Source organism: Humulus lupulus, chromosome 6, assembly GCF_963169125.1.
Source record: "Humulus lupulus chromosome 6, drHumLupu1.1, whole genome shotgun sequence".
Classification (NCBI taxonomy): Eukaryota; Viridiplantae; Streptophyta; class Magnoliopsida; order Rosales; family Cannabaceae; genus Humulus; species Humulus lupulus.
Window position 1 is genome coordinate 36598574 of NC_084798.1, and position 19590 is coordinate 36618163.

The following is a 19590-nucleotide window of genomic DNA, read 5'->3' on the forward strand; positions in this document are numbered from 1 at the left end:
ACTGCAGGGTGATGTTGGCTAACTAGCCCACCACTAGCTCAATACATTCTCTAGTCATATCCTCTGCCAACTCCTTAGATATTTGTCTCACACTATACAACTGTCCCGGACCCCTCCGGCTTAAGGCATCTGCCACCACGTTGGCTTTCCCTGGGTGATAGAGGATCTCACAATCATAATCCTTCACCAGCTCTAACCAACGCCTCTGCCTCATGTTCAAGTCCTTTTTGGTAATGAAGTATTTCTAACTCTTGTGATCTATGTATATCTCACACTTTTCACCATAAAAGTAGTTCCGCCACACCTTTAGTGCAAAAACAACTACTACAAGTTCTAGATCATGTGTAGGGTATGTCTGTTCATACTCCTTTAGCTGACATGATGCATAGGCAATCACCTTTCATGTATGCATAAGGACACAACCTAGGCCTTGTCTTAAGGCATCATATTATACCACAAACTTGTCCCGGTCTGTAGGAAGACTCAAAGCTGGAGCGGTGATCAGATTCTTCTTCAATCTCTGGAAGCTGTACCCACATCTATCTGACCATATAAACCTCTGGATCTTGCATGTCAATTTTTCAGTGGTGACGCAATCTTGGAAAACCCCTCCACAAAGCGTCTGTAATAACCTGCCAGTCCCAAGAAACTTCTTATCTCTGAAGCATTCTTCATCCTTAGCCAATCTCTGACCGCCTCAATCTTCATGGGATCCATCATAATTCTATCCTTACTGACTATGTGACCTAAGAAAGTCACTTGTGGCAACCATAACTCGTACTTCTTGAATTTTGCATACAACATGTGCTCTCTCAGCCTCTGTAGTACTAATCTGAGATGTTGCTCGTGCTCTATCTCTGACTGAGAGTATACCAATATATCATCAATAAAGATGATCACGAACCAATCTAGGTAATCTTTGAACACTCTATTCATCAGATCCATAAATGTTGCTGGGGCATTAGTCAGTCCAAATGACATCACCAAAAACTCATAATGCCCATACCTGGTGCGAAAAGTTGTCTTCGCTATATCTTCCTCAGTGATCCTCAGCTAGTGATAACCAGATTGAAGATCTATCTTGGAGAATACTGTCTTACCTTGTACTAATCAAACATGCCATCAATCCTTGGTAGAGGATACTTGTTCTTAATAGTTAACTTGTTCAGTTCTCTATAATCAATACACATCCTTAGAGAACCATCTTTCTTTTTCACGGAGAGAACTGGTGCACCCCATGGTGAGAAACTGGGCTTAATAAAACTCAAGTCTAGTAATTTCTATAATTGAACCTTTAGTTCCTTCGGTTCTACTGGAGCCATTCTATATGATACCCTAGACACGAGTCCTATCCCTGGTGCCAACGTAATCACAAACTCTATCTCCCTGAGTGGAGGTAATCCTAGCAAATCCTCTGGAAACATATCCAGACACTCACACACCAATCTGGTTTGTCCTGGTCCCACTGGCATGACCTGAGTGGTATCCACCACACTAGCTAAGAATCTTTTGCATCCCCCTCTAGAATAGGTCTCTTGCTCTAAGTACAGATATCATAGGTATACGGGGTCCATGCACAGTGCCAACAAATACAAAGGGATCCTCACCCTTAGACTCAAAGGTTACCGTCTTCTTCTTGCAATCTATCATTGCCCCATACTTGGCTAACCATTCCATACCAAAAATCATATCAAAGTCGGTCATGACTTGCTCAATCAAATCAATTGACACTCTGTACCATCCACTATCACTGGTAATAATTCGACCCATCTCTTAAGAAGTTACTAGTTTCCCTGGTAGGAAATAGGGTTCTAAATTCTCCTCACAACATAATTACATAATATACATACTGAGTATATGCCTCTACTAGATGCAACAACAACAACAACAAAAAAGATATGGCACCAGAATAATTCAACATAACACAAAAATCAAAACTAGGAGGCTGACCTATCACTACTAGGAACCCACCTCAGCCTTTGACTGTGTCAAATCGAACACTCAAGCTGGAGTCAAGGTGCTTGCCCACTTTGATTCTTTTTTCTTTAGCCTTGGGAAATCCCTCCTGAGGTGCCCAACCATCCCACATAAGAAACATGCCCTTGCTCGGCATTCTCCCAGATGGTGTCTCCTCCACCGAGCGCATTCTGGGTAGAGTTTCCAATCCTTGCCCTCACCTTGCTGGCCTATCTAAGCGTTTCAGAACCTCTCTTCTAGCTCAGGGGTACTAAATATATTGGTAACCTTTCCTTTCTGATCACTGGGGCCTCTGCCCTTGCCTGATCCAATAAACGGGGGTATCACTGCCTGAGCCCTGCGCTCTCCGACGTTCTTCCTCCATATCTTGTTTCCTATGCCCTCAACGACAAGGGCCATCCCTACCACTTGATCATAGGTAGAGATATCATGTACTGGGGCGATCCTAACGCCCTGGGCTATCCCAAAATTCAATCCTCAGATAAATTTCTCTTTTCAAGCCATGTCCGTGGGTACCATATCAAAAGCAAACTTGGCCAACCCATCAAATTTGTTAACATATTCTATTGCTATCATATTTCCTTGAACCAGATTCAGAAACCCATTTGTCTTTGTGGTCTTAACCGCGTAACTAAAATATCTCTCATTAAACAACAACCTAAATTCTTCCCAGTTCATCATAGATGTATCTCGTGTCTGGGATACCACTTCTCACCAAGTCCAGGCATCCTTCTGTAACACATACGCAACACGGATCACCCTATCGTGACCTACCACCCCCATAAAGTCGAGGATGGAGCTAACCATGCCCATCCATTGTCCAGCTCTGAATGGATCTAGGCCTCCCTCTAAAACTAGAGGGTGATGTTTCTAAAACCTCTCATATATTGGATCCCACCTATTCTCAACCCTAGGCTGAGCCAAAATTGGTGCCACTCCTGGTGTAACAAAGGAAGAAATGTTCTCTAACAGAACCTGCTGCTTCAACCACCTGATCTCTTCCTCTTGCCTCTGCAATCTTGCTTGCATGTCTGTAAACATCTGCTGTCAATTCTAAGGAGCAGGCGGAGGGCTCTAGCCCTGGTTGTAACTTCCAGCCTCAACATAAACACCACCGGGTCCCATTGACTACCTTGGGTACATAACCCTTGAGCTCATCTACAGTAAATGACTTGTCCCATTAGGCATGATGATCACATCCAAAAGCCTTCCCACGGGGAAAACCAAATAGCACCGCATTCACATACAACAATAGTGCTAAAATACATGCCCATAAAGTTCATGCATCAATTAATAAGCCATGCTCTTACCAACATAAATATCATGCTCTCTACTCTAGCATGTAGGTAAAGCATTTATTTATCAACTGAGCAGGCAAGCTGTAATGCCCCAAATTTCCTAATAAGGTTTAGGACCTTGATTAGGAGGCCGGGAGGGCCATAATTGATTTATTATAGTATTTAATGAATATATGCATGTTTACGTAAATTATATTATTATATGATGGTAAATGCATGCATATGGGCGTATTTATTATTATAAGGGTATTTTGGTAATTTGGCCACTGTGGGCGTAATTGTGTATTTTGGGTGCATGGTTGTGATTAATTAATATAGCCACATTATAAGGTGGATTGGTTCGAGCTTTTCAACATGAGACGATCATGAGATGTAAGTGTTCGGTCTAGTCATAACGGGTTTAAGTTCGGGGCTCGGGGTAAGTCTCGGGGTGAATTTAATGATTAGAGCATTACCGAGAATTAAAGGGTAATGGGATATGATTTATTGGTATTTGGGAATATTGAGAATAGCGGGAATCGGAGAGCGTTAATTATAATTAACGAGATAGGCGGGAAAGGACGGTTTTACCCTCGGAAGCTTTTAGAGGGATTTATTTGGCTTAGGGGCATTATGGTCTTTTGACCTTAAGGATTTATATCAGTTTTTGGGGGTTTGGAAGGCTGTGGAAACATAACAGAAACAGAGAGCCCCATCCTCATCTCTTCTCTTTCTCTCCCGTACAAGTCTTCCTTCATCCTTTTCTTTGAATTTTGAGAGCCACCTTGAGGAGTTAAGCTTGGAGATCAAAGGGGAAAGCTAGGGAACTTGTCTCAGCCTTTAAAGGGGGATTCAAATTGTGTTTGAGGTGAGTTCCAGTCTTGTATTTTATTGTGTGCTCTGTTTTTGAGTTAAGTTTTGAGTTTCTTAAGTTTTTACGCTTAGAATTGGAATTTGGCAATTGTTGAGTTTTTGGTTGGTTTGAGCTTCAGGTTTTGGTGGTTTTCGACCATTGGGAAGTTTGGTAACTTTGATTTGGTGATTTGGAGATGTTTAGATGGGTTTTTGGAAGGTTTTAAAAGTGGAAAAACGAAGAAAAATGGCTAGTGCGAAGTTGGGCCGCGGCCTTGTTCTTGGGCGCCGCGGCCCTAGCTTGAGGATGGTGGAGGAGGCTCTGTCAGGGGGGCGGGCCGCGGCATGGTCCATGTAGGGCCGCGGCCCTTAAGGGAAAAATTGCCCAAAAATGTGTTTTTGTGATGGAAATTTAACTCTAAGGGCCTAGAATCGATCCTACTACTTAGTTGAGTGGGATTCGATGTTCCGGAGGCTTGGGTTGGGTTTGGAAGTATTTAATTACTCATTTTGATGAGGTTTTATATTTTGTTATGACTAGGTGACCGCTAAGGGGCTTAAAGGTTGATCGTTCTCAAAGGTCATTTCTTTTATTAATTCTCGCTCGAACCCATGGTAAGAAAACTGCACCCCATATGTGACATGCATGGCTGTGATTGATGCATGTTGGATATTGAATGTGAACATTGATAGCATAGTGAATGCTTGGCAATCTTGCCCATTTGCATATGATTATTACTGAGGCATGCTGGATGATTAAGTGTGATGCATGTGATGCACAAGAAACATGTGATTAGGGCATGCCATGGATGATGAATATGAGATTGGTCAGAGCTTGAGTCTCTGAGTTTGTGCATGATCATAATTATGCTAGCAACTGTTTAGTAAGCATGCTGAATGCCCTATTCTTGGATAATTGGCATATGATACATATTGATAGCATTACTTACTTGTGCATGGTACTGACTAATTAGTCAGATTTGGCAAAGGTGCTAGTATCAACTGTGAAGTTGTGACACATTAGTCAGGTTCGGCAGTGGTACAGGGCACTGGTCACGTTGCACTGACTCGTCAGTCAGAATTGGCAAAGGTGTTAGTATCAGCTGTGAAGCTGTGACTTATTAGTCAGGTTCGGCAGTGATACTGGACACTGGTCACATAGCGCTGACTTATTAGTCAGAACGGCCTTAGCGTGGATCACGCAAGCCAACAGAGATTAGATCTAATCGACCATCAGCATTGAATGACTCAAAGAGCATTAATGCCAGACCGACCTCGAGAGTCGATGAATGAAATAAGTGCTCGGAGGCTAGTGGCTTACCTAGCAGCCACTCTCCCACTTGAATCATGTGATGTTCACTCATTGGTTTGAAAGCTTTATGCTCAGTGTGATTATAATGATAATCATTTGATAATGTTCGTGTATAGTGTTATGTTTTCTTGCTGGGCTTCGGCTCACGGGTGCTATGTGGTGCAGGTAAAGGCAAGAGGAAGCTAGACCATCCTTGAGTTGAAGAGCTTAGGTGATGATGTGTACATATGCAGCTGCTCGTCCACCACGGCCGAGGTTTAAAGTGGAACTAGGGTTAAACCTTGTTTTGCCGCTTAGAACGGCCTGTTGTAAATATTTTCTGTAATAAACTCTGAAATTATATTTTCGGGATCCCAATGTATATGTTAAACGTTCTAGTGAAACGTTACACCCTAACCAATATGTTTAACCCCTAAACCGCTAACCATACTTAGTTACACGTTTTTGGCCAAATGACTCGATTAGCGAGTTTAGCACTGTTTACAAGGCACACCGTAGCGGTCCCTAGAGTTGGGGCGTTACACAAGCACATAATCATATCAGCAGTCAAGGGCTAGACCCTATCAAAATATCTCATGCTCCCTAATAAGGCATACAGATAAGGTAATTATATCCTATTTGAGCAGTTAAACACATAACCACATAAATAGTTACCAAACCCTGAGTCGATCTTGTCTTTAGTGGAAAGTGTACATGTCCGGCCAGTCTTCAGAAACCCTTAACCTTGGCTCACTCTGATACCAATTTGTAACGTCTTCCTAGTTCGGGACTGTTACAATGTGTACTTTAAATAGTGATAGACTTGCTAATCAAGTCCCTTGGTTATAAACGTGTAACTAAGGTTAATGACAAGGGTTAGGGTTAAAAAATTTCGTCAAAAGGAAATGTTGACTTTTCCTTAAAAATATTTACATTCATACATGGGATCCTAAAATAACATAAACAGATGTTTAAAAGGGCTATTACAGTTCAAAAGTTATAATCAGCCGATCTAAGCGGCAAAATAGGGGTTACAACCCTAGTTTCTCTGAGATACCCTTGGATATGGTGGTCGAGCAGCCGCATATGTACATGTTTTCACTGAAGCTCTCCAACTCATGGTTGGTCCAGCTTCCCTTTTCCCTTACTTGCACCACATAGCACCCGTGAGTCGAGGCTCAGCAAGAAAACTTAAACAATATGCATGAACAGTAAATATAGATTCCAGATGCATACCTAGCATGCCTAGCACTAATAACCTACTCATGCATGCATACAATTACAAATAAATGATTACCATGTCATAACGGAGCCCACTACCCTAAATAAATGTTTGATAAGTCATACTGGGGGCCCAATGCCTTAGGATATGGGACTAATGAGTCACCCCGGGGCCTGTGCCATATCCTTTGTATAGCCAGCCTTGGAGCTGGCCCAACGTACCTAACGCATTAATTTTCCATGACCATTGGGTCGGACAAGCGTATAATGCACTCTTGATTAGGCTTAACCATATCGACCAGCGCTCAGTGCACTATTGCCGCCCTTGACTTATGAGCCAATGTTTTTCAATCAGATAATGTAAACAAGCACACATCTTTTATCAGTTTTCCCAAAATAGAGCATTCACACATGCTTAATCAATTAATCACAGACATAATCATAATCATGCTCATTCTCCAGGGCCCGAGTCCTATTCATAATCACAATAAATAACTAGATAAACAAATAACCAGTTACTGATAAGCATACTTCATATAATACAAGTATGCATACATATTAACCATACATCTCAGCCAATTAAATACAAACACAGTAATGACCATGTTCGTGAACGGGGCCGAGTCCTAACCACGCAGATAATCATATTTAACATGTACTGGGTGTATTTTTCTTACCTCAGGTCTAAGTGCAACTTATAATAAGAACGACCCTCGAGCATAATACCGGTTCGAAGCCCCTAGAGATAACCTCTGTTGTCCAACAAGATGCCAAGCTTTTCCCTGAGTAATCCTGAGCCTATGCTAGCCTCGATTCCCCTTAGATCGCAAGGAATTCGAAGAATTGAGAGAGGAAGAGAGAGATAAAGTGAGTGCTGAGTGAACGTGTTTTTCTGTTTATGTGAGGTTACTTATAGTTCAAGTAACTATAAGTAAATCCCGAGGCTCGGGGTACCAAAAATGTCCCTGATGGAAAAATGGTCAAAATCCCTTAAATTCCCTCCTAATCTCACTAACTCCGAATATATCATCCAATATATATCCCCGTTACCCGATATCCCGATAATACACTAAATACCCAAAATACCCCTTGACTCTCTCTGAGTCGGGTACTAGGTCCCATCATGACTTTTCAGCTAACTTGCTCCCTAGAATCACCTTGTGCCGAGTAACCCAAATATATCAACATAATAATGTGGTCTCACACATATATCACATATATGCACATATATTCCAAATATACCTGTAACGGGCCAAATTATGAAAATGGCCCTTCTAAAAAGAAACGGGCCCACGTGCATATTTAATACACCTAAACATGCATATCTAATCATATTATAATATAACTTACGTAATCATATAATGATACACATATATATCACACAAACACATATTTCATCATTAAATCACGTAATTTTCCATCCTAGCCCCCTAATCAAGGCCCTAAGCTTATTAGGTAATTTAGGACGTGACGCCAATTCTCCAGTTTCAAACCAAATTATAGTGTTAAAAATTGTCACTTAACATGCGTTAACCCCCACAAGCTTACTCAAAGCAATAAAACCATTAGTTGCAAAGATTGGACAAAGAACTCTAAAATGACTCAACAACACATCAAAGAAAAGGAAGAACACTTAGGAAATATTTACCTTTGTTATTGAATTGAATTCTCTAGGGTGATGGTGGCCCTTAGCTGCTGCTAGCTCTTCCACTAGAGCTTAATCCCTTCCAAAAATCCTATATAACATTAAGAAGGCTTGGTCTATCTTTATAAATATATCCACTTACAATGTGGACTCAAGCATTTAGCACGTATAATTACAAATATACCCTCAGTGGATCAAAATTATGAAAAATGCCCTTTTTAACAAAAACGGGCCAATAAACACATTTAATGCACTTAATCATGTATTATCAGTCATATTATAATATAACTCATGAAATTCACATAATTACATAAATATCCAATAAAATCATGTATAACTCCAATTATGCCCTCTAGGCACCTAATCAAAACACTTAAGCCTTATTAGGAATTTTGGAACGTTACAAGGTCTATATTGAACAACTTGAGGGTTTTGTTCTTCAACGAAATGAACATAATATGTGTAGACTTGTCAAATTATATTATGGTTGGAACACAAGCACCAAAACAATGCATGAGAAGTTTGACAAAGTCATTGTTTCAAATGGATTTAGACACAATAATGCAGACAAGTGCTTATACTGTAAGACTTGTGATGACTATGTCATATTAGTGTGTCTATATGTAGATGATATGTTGATTTTTAGTAATACCATAATAGGAATAATAGAAATGAAGACGTTTCTATCTTCTAACTTTAAAATGAAAGATCTTGTAAAGGTGGATACCATTCTAGGTATCAGAGTTAGAAGAAATAGTTGGGGTTGTGTATTGAGTCAAACCCACTATGTTGAGAAAGTGCTTGGCAACTTTAGTCATCTCAAAATCAAAGAGTAAAATACACCATTCGATATAAACATGAAGTTTGAAAAGAATAAGGGAAGAGCGGTGACTCAATTGCAATTTACAAGTGCAATAGGAAGCCTAATGTACGCCCACTCATTATACAAGAGTCGACATTGCATATGCGATTAGTAAACTTAGTAGGTTTACTAACAATCCAAGTAACAAGAATTTGGAGGCTATTGAGAGCATTCTTGGTTACCTTAAGGGTACCAAAGAATATAGCCTTCACTTTACAAACTTTCCAAGCATACTTGAAGGATATTCCAATGCTAGTTGGATATTAGGAGTGGGAGATAATCTCTACATCTTCAGTTGGGTGTTTACTCTTGGAGGAGGTGCGATCTCATGGGACTCCAAGAAGCAAACTTGTATATCACACTCAACCATAGAAGTGGATTTTATATCTCTAGTGGCAACCGAAAAAGAGGATGAGTGGCTTAGGGATCTCATGTTTGATATCTCTTTTTAGCGCGAATATGGTATCAACAATTAAATACATTGTGATAGCCAGTCCACACTTGCCAAAGCATAAAATAGTGTGTATAATGGAAAGTCTAGACATATTAATCTAAGACATGAATATGTGAGACAATTGATTCAAGATGGAATCATATCAATCTCATATGTTAAGAAAATGAGAACTTAGCAAATCCATTTACAAAACCTCTTGTGAGAAGGTTAGTAAGTTCCACTTCAAAAGGGATGGGACTGAAACTCCTAGAAGAATAATTTCACCAATGATGGCAACCTAACTCCAAACTTGTGAACAACAAGGGAAAAAGTTCAATGGGTACGGACAAGTCATTGATAAGTGAATGGTTTCATGTAGAGTCCAAGAACTTTACTTAGCTAGATAGATAGTAGTATTATAGTATTTATAGTATGATCTTTGTAACTGTGGATTTATGGTTCAGACCGGGAATTATTTGGACACTCATAGTAGTACTTATAGATTTTCTAAGTTTAACCTATACTTTAAGAATATTAATGTTAACCTAAGGTTTGATTATATGACTGATATTAAGGATAATATTTATTATACTATAAGGTTTAGATAAGGACCAATAGGATTTTAAGCACATGTTATGAATGGGTGATTAAGGATTAAGTATTTTGAGGATTTAATTTAATAAGGAGTAAAGTTTGAATGCTATAAGGTCAGTCAGCAGCTTTGAATACGTTGAGGGCTTAGTCAAGGCTGTTTACTCCATTCAAACTTAGCTAAAAATGTGTAATTTCGTGTTTAATTAATCAGCGTGTGCCGATATATCGCAGCTATAGGGGGCGATATATCGCAGCACGTAGATACGGAAAACACGAGACGATGCACGACTACCTCGGGCATACTGGCCCAGGCGATATATCACCTACAGGGGGCGATATATCGCCTCCTTCAGTATGTTTTGAAAGTTTTTGAATTCTTTTTCCATTCAGCCATTCAACCTCTTGATAAGTCCAGCATCTTTTTGAACGAGTCTTCAGCCTCTGCTGAACAATTAGTCAAATTATTTTCACCTAAAAAGCTATTATTTTTATTCAAGTAAAATCAAGATCCTTTCATTCCTAAACTCTATAAATAGGACCTAGTACCCAGCCATTATTCACCTTTTACTCTAAGTTCAGAGGCTGCAAGTGCTAGGAGAGCGTGAGAGTTAAACACTTGGGTGGGGAAATCATAAGCTTGATCATCATAAGCTTATCAAACACTTTGGGAAGTAAGGTTCTATAGTATTTCGGTTCGAGGTTTAGATTGGTCTACAAGTCTTCAAGGTATTTCCACACTCTAGTTCATTGGTTTTATGTTATTTTCTTTCTCATAGCCTTCTACTCAGTCTTCTAACATCATTCTTATTTTGGTTAGGAAATCTAAGTTCTTGAGCACATAAGTTTCGGTAAGTATGTTTCTCAATGGTTTAGTCTTCCCATTCCTTTTCATCTCTTTTTCTTCATTAGACTCACTCTTTTTCATAATGGTTATTAGGAGTGTTCCAAAGTCCCAACGCTGTCCACATATCCCGGTAACTTTGGTAAGGAAAATAGGATAGAAATGCATATGTTATATGTCTTATATGTTATCTTATGTTTCTTATGTTATGATATGTATGTTTGTAGGCTTGGGCATATGACCCATATGACTAACAAGACCCCAAATAGATTATGGGCATATGACCTACTTAGCTAGTAGGACCCCACTAATCTCATGGGCATATGACTTGTTTAGTCTATGGGACCCCAAGTAATAATGGCCATTATAGTATGTGTATGTAATAAGTGTTATGTTATGTCTTTATGTTTATTATGAAATTTATGTACATGATGTATGTGTTAGATTTTCCTTGCTGGGAATTAGGCTCATTCCTTTTTGTTTTATGTGCAGGAAAATAACTTTAGTGGCGGTAAGGTTCGTGGATGCTTGGAGATTGTGTATCGATGATGAATGGAGTCAAGGAGTCGAGAGTTCGATTTCGAGGATGTAGTCATTTGTTTTTGGTCTTTATATGTATTTTCCGCACTTACTATGTAATCCCTTTATTTTATAAATCATGTTATGTTTTGTTTTTCAAACAATGGGATCCCATATCCTTCTTGGTATTTATGTAAGTAACTCTTATTTCTATAAGTTTTCTAATAAAATTATGGTATTTTCGCAAATGTAAGTTTTAGTAAGAATTTGTATGTATAGTTTCGTTAATGGTCCAAGAGTCTAGAGTAGTGGGTCATTACATTTCAACACTAAAACTTTGTTGAGTTCCATCCAAGATGATTAGTGTTGGTTGCTACCGAGTAACGATTAAGCCACAGGATTTTAATGAAGTTTATTTGAGTGCAATAAGCATCTCTAAAGGTAGCTATTGCAATGGGAGTTAGAGTTTCTCCCCGAAAAGTTCATGAAGGGATGAACACATGGCCATATTAATGCTAAGTGAGACAGTGGAAAAACAAAAGATATAGTGAAGGTGTGTGAGGTATCACCAGTTTTATCATAAGGAATATTTGGTTCAAGCTTCTAAGTTATCAATGATCAAGATAAGACTTTGTGGTATTTCACTAAGGTAAAGTTCAAGTTGAAAGGCACTTTACTTTAGGCACCAAAAGTATTTGAGCTAGAGGTTGAGGCTTGTATTTAACCAAGTGGGGGAATGTTATGATTGGTTAAATACAAATGATAAGTGTTGTTATACAAATGACACTCCCCTTTCAGCTTCTCTCTTTCTTCTTTTAGAAACTGGTTCCAAAAACCACCTACTTCATTTCTATCCAGCTCCTAAATTCTCCTTTCCATAGCCTGTATAATACTTTTTTTATTTCCCAAAACTGAGTAATTCCACTGCCCTAAATTGTCTCACAAACTGAAAATTTTCTGCCCATCAGTTAGAGAAGATAAATTTTTCCAGTACAAACTGGAACTTCTCTAAAATTAGAACAAGTAAATTTTCCATTGCCCAATCTTAGATCATGCAAAAAGAATTCATTTATCAAAGCATTAAAAATCTTCATGCTTCTAGTATTTGTACTACTATTAAATTTTTCTCAAATATTAGCAACTACAATGAGTCTCCCCCCAAACACCACTCATTTCCACATATAATGCCTAAAGCAACTAACTGATCTCAAAATACTTATCTACCATGGTATGTGCTAAGACCATACACTCCCGAAAACCACCATTTATCTCCATCATCCTCTTCTATCTGAATTGAAATAGAAAAATCTCCTACTAAAGAATCGATAACCTTAATTCATCTAGAGTTGTAAGCTATCAAAATACCACCAGATCTACCTACCGAAGGCAAAACACACCATTCCTTATATACAGATCTTCAAATGCTTCCCATAAACTTTCTTGTTTCTTCTAAAATATATAATGTCTTGACTAATGTTCCAGGTCATAATCTTCATGATGGGCCTATCTTCTTCCCCCTATCACCCTTAACTTCTCCATATTTAATATTAAAATTTGAATTAAATGGGAAAATCATAAGAAAATATAACTACACATACAACATATCTTGGTAAGCATTTCCTATGGTAAGATTTAGGGCAACGTCTGCATACAGCAAACTACAGATCAGGATCTTTGCTATTCTCTTCTTGTTTGCAAACACAACACTTATGAATTGGACATGTAAAAGATTTCCCATTGATAATCTTTTTCTCCAGATCTTCAACAACTCCATTATTTGGACAGAGCAAATTTACAACACAACGGGGATGGTAAAATTGGCCCCATGTTCCAGAAACACAACGAAACACCTAAAGCAATTCATATCACCGGGCTCATATCAAACAACTTTCTATGTTTGCGTTATTTGCAAAAAGAAAAAAATCACAACAGAGACACAAAAACCAAATTTCTTTCTCTTTTTTTTTTCTTTTCCCCTTTCTTTTTAAAAGAGACAAAGGTCTAATGTCCATGAGTGGTCCTCCCAAATTTATTGAGAGCTCTCACTTTTGGTAGAGGAAAAATGTGGTTCCAATCACTATCATAAGTACTGTACAAACAAGAACAACACAAAAAATAAAAAATAAAACAAAACAAAACATGGAGAAAAACCTTTACATCACTTCAGAGGCAATGAACAAAAAAATTCACTTTTTTTTTCAACAAGTTCTCCCAATTTCTACTTAAATCCATAAATGATATTCCTTCAAATGTCTTAGTTTTCTAAACCCAAGTTGCCACCAAATTTTAATCCTTTTCCAAAGATTATCTTCTAAATTTTCCTTGTCTTACTTCCCAAGTAATGCTACCATTCACATAATTGACATTCGCATCCTAAGATTATCTTCTAATGCTTCCTTGTCTTTAATATTTTGTTGTTTGTCTTGAAATCAATGTATTATCCTATTATTTAAATATACCTTAATCAGTTTAAAATTGTACTTTTTCACCAATTTTGTAAAAATATTTTTTATTATATCTAAAATATACCCGATTCTATTTAAATTTATTTTTAGATTTATAAAAAATATACTAATTAACTAATAAGATACTAAATATAAATATGTTTATTTTTTTATCCTGATATGAACATTCTATCATATTCTAGATTTAAATTACATTTGAGAAAAATCAATTTACTACCATAAGCCAATGTGGAATCAATTCCACAAGAAAATATCTTATTTGCATAATAAAGTCATTTTGAATTTTCAATTAGAAAGCTATGAAAACATATTTATATTTATTATCCTTTCATTTAATTACTACTTATTTCTTGTGTTTACAATTATGTTTTAACTCTTAAAACAATTAATTAAATAAATTAGGGTTATTTTGGTCATAATTGAAAATGTTTATACCAAAATTGGTTGAAAAGTACAGCTTTGAATTGAAATAGTATTTACAAACACGATGGAGAAAATAAATTTTTATTTTTTTCTATGTATTATTTACAACCTAGAAACGATATTATATAGGGTATTTACAAAATCAACCTCTTTAATACAGAATAAAGAAATCCCTATAAAATAGGGAATAACATAAAATTATGAAACTGAATTAATGGGATTCAATTTCCTCTCTGTCAACACTCCCCCTCAAGCTGGACTATAGATATTGATGAGTCCAAGCTTGTTTACTAGGAAATCAAACACCCGCTCAGTTAACCCCCTTGTGAGAATGTCAGCTAGTTGTTGATTTGTATAGACATATCTAATACTGATAATTCCTCCATCCATCTTCTCTTTAATGAAGTTACGATCCACTTCTACATTTTTATTTTGGTCATGATGTATAGGATTATGTGCAATACTGATGGTGGACTGATTATCACAGTAAAATTGAATAGGGACTTCATACTCAATCTTCAACTCCTCTAGTAAGCGTTTAATCCATATTCTTTCGCAAACTCCATGGACCATGGCTCTATATTCTGCTTCTGCACTGCTTCTTGCAACCACTGTTTTCTTTTTACTTCACCATGTTACCACATTACACCATACAATAGTACAATACCCAGATGTAGACTTTCTATCATCAACTGACCCAACCCAATCTGCAACTGTGAACACTTCAACCTTCCTCTCAGTTGTCTTTCTGAAGAAAAGACATTTTCCTAGGGTTTGCTTGAGATACCTCATAATTCTATATACAGCATTGAGATGTCCTTGACATGGATCATGCATATATTGACTGACCAGACTTACCACAAAGGCAATATTAGGTCTAGTATGTGAGAGGTAGATAAGTTTCCCTACTAGCTATTGGTACCTCCCTTTGTCAATTGGATTTTCTCCAAACATTTTCCTCTTGTCTCCGAGCTCGATTGGAGTCTTGCTGGGCTTGCTACCGAGCATTCCTGTTTCTTTTAAGAGATAAAGAATGTATTTTCTTTGGGACACAGAAATCCTTTTTTTGCTTCTGGCAAATTCCATTCCCAGAAAATACATGAGTGTACCAAGATCCTTGACTTCGAAATCCTTTGCCAAAATTTATTTGATCAGACTAATCTCTTTAGTATGGTTTCCAGTGACAATTATGTCATCTACATACACGATCATTACTGACATTTTCCCTTTTCCTGAGTGTTTGATGAAGAGAGAATGGTTAGTCTAACCTTGCATGTATCCAAGCCCCTTGACTACTTTCAGAAAGCGATTGAACCATGCTCGAGGAGATTATTTTAGACCTTTGAGAGATTTTTTTAGCTTGCAGACTTTGGTTGTATTGGGAGATTCTTCAAATCCCATAAGCTGACTCATGTAAACTTCTTCTTCCAGTTCACCATTCAAGAATGCATTTTTTACATCAAGTTGATGCAACTACCAATCCAAGTTAACTGCTAATGAGAGCCATACTTTAATAATATTGATTTTAGCAACCGGAGCGAATGTCTCAGTGTAGTCAATTCCATAAGTTTGAGTAAAACCTTTGGCAACTAACAGAGCTTTGTACCTCTCAATAAACCCATTTGCTTTGTACTTGACTGTAAACACTCATTTTCACCCTATTATCTTCTTGTCTGGTGGTAACTCTACCAAACTCCGTGTTCCATTCTGGTCAAGTGCTTTTATCTCTTCGAGACATGATGTCTTCCATTGAGGAGTCTCAAGTGCTTTGTTGATGTTCCTGGGAATCACAACATCTGATAAACTAGAGGTAAAAGCTTTAAATGGAGATGATAATTTTGAAATAGGAAGTTGAGTGCAAGATCTAGTTCCCTTTCTTAATGCAATAGAAATGTCTAGATCCACTACACCAAATACCCATTTCCATAACACACAAATATAATACTAATAAAAAAGTGTTATGCTAGAGTAATCTATTGGGCCATGAAAAAAGGGCGGTAATAATTCCACCATCCCGCCACACTTAGCTTTTTTTTCATTTTTGAGACCTGAAAATATGTGAGACCCGAGAGACCCAATTCATTCCCTTCAATTCTTTCTCCTTTTTCCTCATCATTCTCTCTCCTCTTTCTCGGATCTCTTTCTCCCACCAGACCCGTCGAAGCTTCGACCACGCGGGTCCAAGCCCTCACACGACACCAGAGGCGAACGACGACACCGGAGGCCAGCTCTTCGTCTCCTCTTCCCTTTGTGCGGCCAAGCCTTCTTCTTCCCTGTATGAGACCAGCTAGCTCTGGCCGGTTCAGCAACGATGGTTTCGGTCTAAGAACATCGAGGCATTGCCTTATGGTAAATTGCAAGTTTGTAATTGCCTGTTAGATTTTTCCAAATAAATGCTCTCTTGGTTTTGGTTTACTTTTTGTAAGCTGTTTTCGATTTTCTTTCTTGCTAAGTGCTTGGGGAATTGCATTAGCTATGCAGTTGTAGCTTCTGTGCTATTGGGGGCTGCTGTTTCTCGTCATTTTTCAATTTCAAACCCATTAGCTGCAAGGAGAGATGCCTTACAGAGCACTGTTTTCCCCTTCGAGAGGGGTTTCGTAGGAAGGAATAGAACAGATCATCAAGCTCATTTGAAGGTTGTGGCTCTAGCATGAAACGCAGTAGTAGTGTCGAAGCTGGTCCTCTTGGTGATGTTATTGCTTGTTTTTGCTAAACATGCTGACTATTGTTTCAGAGACCTACGATTTTGGTATTCTATTTTCTGCTATTAGATTTTATTTTCGTATAATTAATGTCTATAATATAGTTTTTATGGATTAATTTCATATTTTCTTTATGTTGAATTTGGGAGTATAAAATTAAACTCGTATAAAAAATATCGAAGGAATATTATAAGAAGTATTTAATTATTCAAAAAGGAAAAGTACAATCAAAACGGTGATTTGCATTGCATTGATCGTGTTGAAGACAGTCTAGTCGTCTTCTCCCTCGTCTCGAGTAGAGCTGGGTTCCTCCTTCTGGGGATTCAAATTTTTTGTAGTTCTGGTATGGATTGAGGACTGAGGATGAGGGGTATCAACAAAGCAGGGTAGGCCTAGGCAGTATCAGTGGGACTCAACGCCGCTCTAGCAGGCATATCCACAAATCTTCCTCTCAGGTACTTTTTCTCCAAATCAGACTACTTACTTTCATGTCATCTGTTTCATATCTATTCTTCCCAACATGTCAAAATTATACCTAAATCGATTAAACTTGTTTCCATTTTTAAGATATAATATAGTTATATAAGAAATCAATTTGGGATTTATAGCATACTGCCAAAGAAGAGTATATATGTGTATAAATGAGTTTATTGATGGCCTCATATTAAGGAATAAATTAAAAAAATCTCTTGCAATGACTGTAATTCTTACTTTGTCAACACTCAATATCTACATTGCATTGCATAAATTATTGGTTTCTTCATAGTTTGTTATTTGTTATATGGTAATGTTAATAAATATACATATAATTGGGTATGGGTTAGTAATACTGTTCAACATGACAATGTGGGGATGGTGTGTCAACAACCTTAAAGCTCTCTCATCTCTTCAAGGTACGGTGACCAATTTTGCTACTAATTTCCTCACTTCTGGTCTAGCTGGATACTTTTTGTTTCAAGAACCATTATCATTTCAGGTAAATCAATCGATGCCATCTCCACTTTACATTTTTGCAGAAAAAGAAAAGTACTATGAACTTTATTTTAATATTTAGCGAAAGTAGTTTTATGTTCCTCTAATATCTTACCTGTAAGCTAGTTTGATATGTTAAATAGAATTTTAGTTATAATGTCATTAATAAGAATGATTGATGGAGAAATGATTAGCTCCACTACATCCATGCTTGCATAAACTTTTTTTTCTCCTTTTGCCATTGGAAAGACAAAGAAGAAGAAAAAACAATGAAGATAGAACTTCATATGTTTAGTTATATGTCTGACTCTTGTCATGTTTAAATGGTGGAGTGTATCATTATACATCCTTTTTTTTCCTGCATTACTGAGTACTTAAAGAGAGGAAGAAAGTTACTAATTTATTCAGATTTGCAAAGAAAATCAATACTAGAACACCCCAGGTTTTCCAGAGCCTGTCTCTTTTAGTTTACTCTACAAATTTTCCCACAATCCCCAAAAACCTACTTCTAACCTATTAAAAAAAATAATTAAATGGTTATCTTTTTGTTCTCTCTTTGCAATTATATCTAAGATTTTTCTTGAACATAATGCAATTTTAATCATATTTGAACATGAGAAAGTTATATTTATAAGATTGGAAGAAGGTGTATTTGTTGGGAGTTCTTCGATTAAGTTATACTCTAAAAACTGTTGTATTTTTGGTGCAAGAAAATTCTTCGATGAAATGTCTCAAAGAGACATTGAGTTGGAGATAAAGAAACATTTTAGGAAAAGCAACAATAAGAGGCAGAGAAAGATAAAAGATGTTGAAGAGGGAAGAAGTTGAACTGAAAAGGAAACAATTTCTTTTGATGGCTCTCTTGATATGATAATATTTTCTATTATGAAGTTATTACTAAAGGAATTTTACCCCTATCAATATCAGGTGAGTCTTTCTTGGATTTAGAAAGTGATTTTGTCATTTTTTTTGTTTAGATTTTTTGGTACACGAGATGATTTGTTGCTCAGATTATTATATGCCCTTAACCTAATTTTGCTGCAGGTGATTTTCCATTATTTTTTTTCATGAGCATTCCAATTGCTTCAATATTTGTTCTTAACATTCAATTTCCCTCCCTTTTCTTCCCTTCTCTATCACAGTCTTTGTAGACTCCAAGCTTCGGCACTTCGCAATCGTCTCGTCATTTTTGCTGTGTTAAAATGGCTGTCTCACTCGACGAGAAGAAGAAATTTACTCTGAAAAAGTCAGAGGAGGCTTTCACTGCTGCTAAGGTATTTCTCTTTTGTCCAGTGATGTTTATTTCCTTTTCTTTTTTTTTTCGAATCTAAATTGAGTTGAGTTTTAGTTTGACCGTGTCAAAGATTTGGTTTGTTTGTATTGGTTTTTCCTTAACTTAGGGATATGGGCTTGTCACATTTTGATTGAGACGTAGGATTTTCTGGGTTTTATGAGATTCATATGATGGTACTGGCTTAAATTTTTCCTGGTTTTGTGAAGAATCAAGAGATGGATT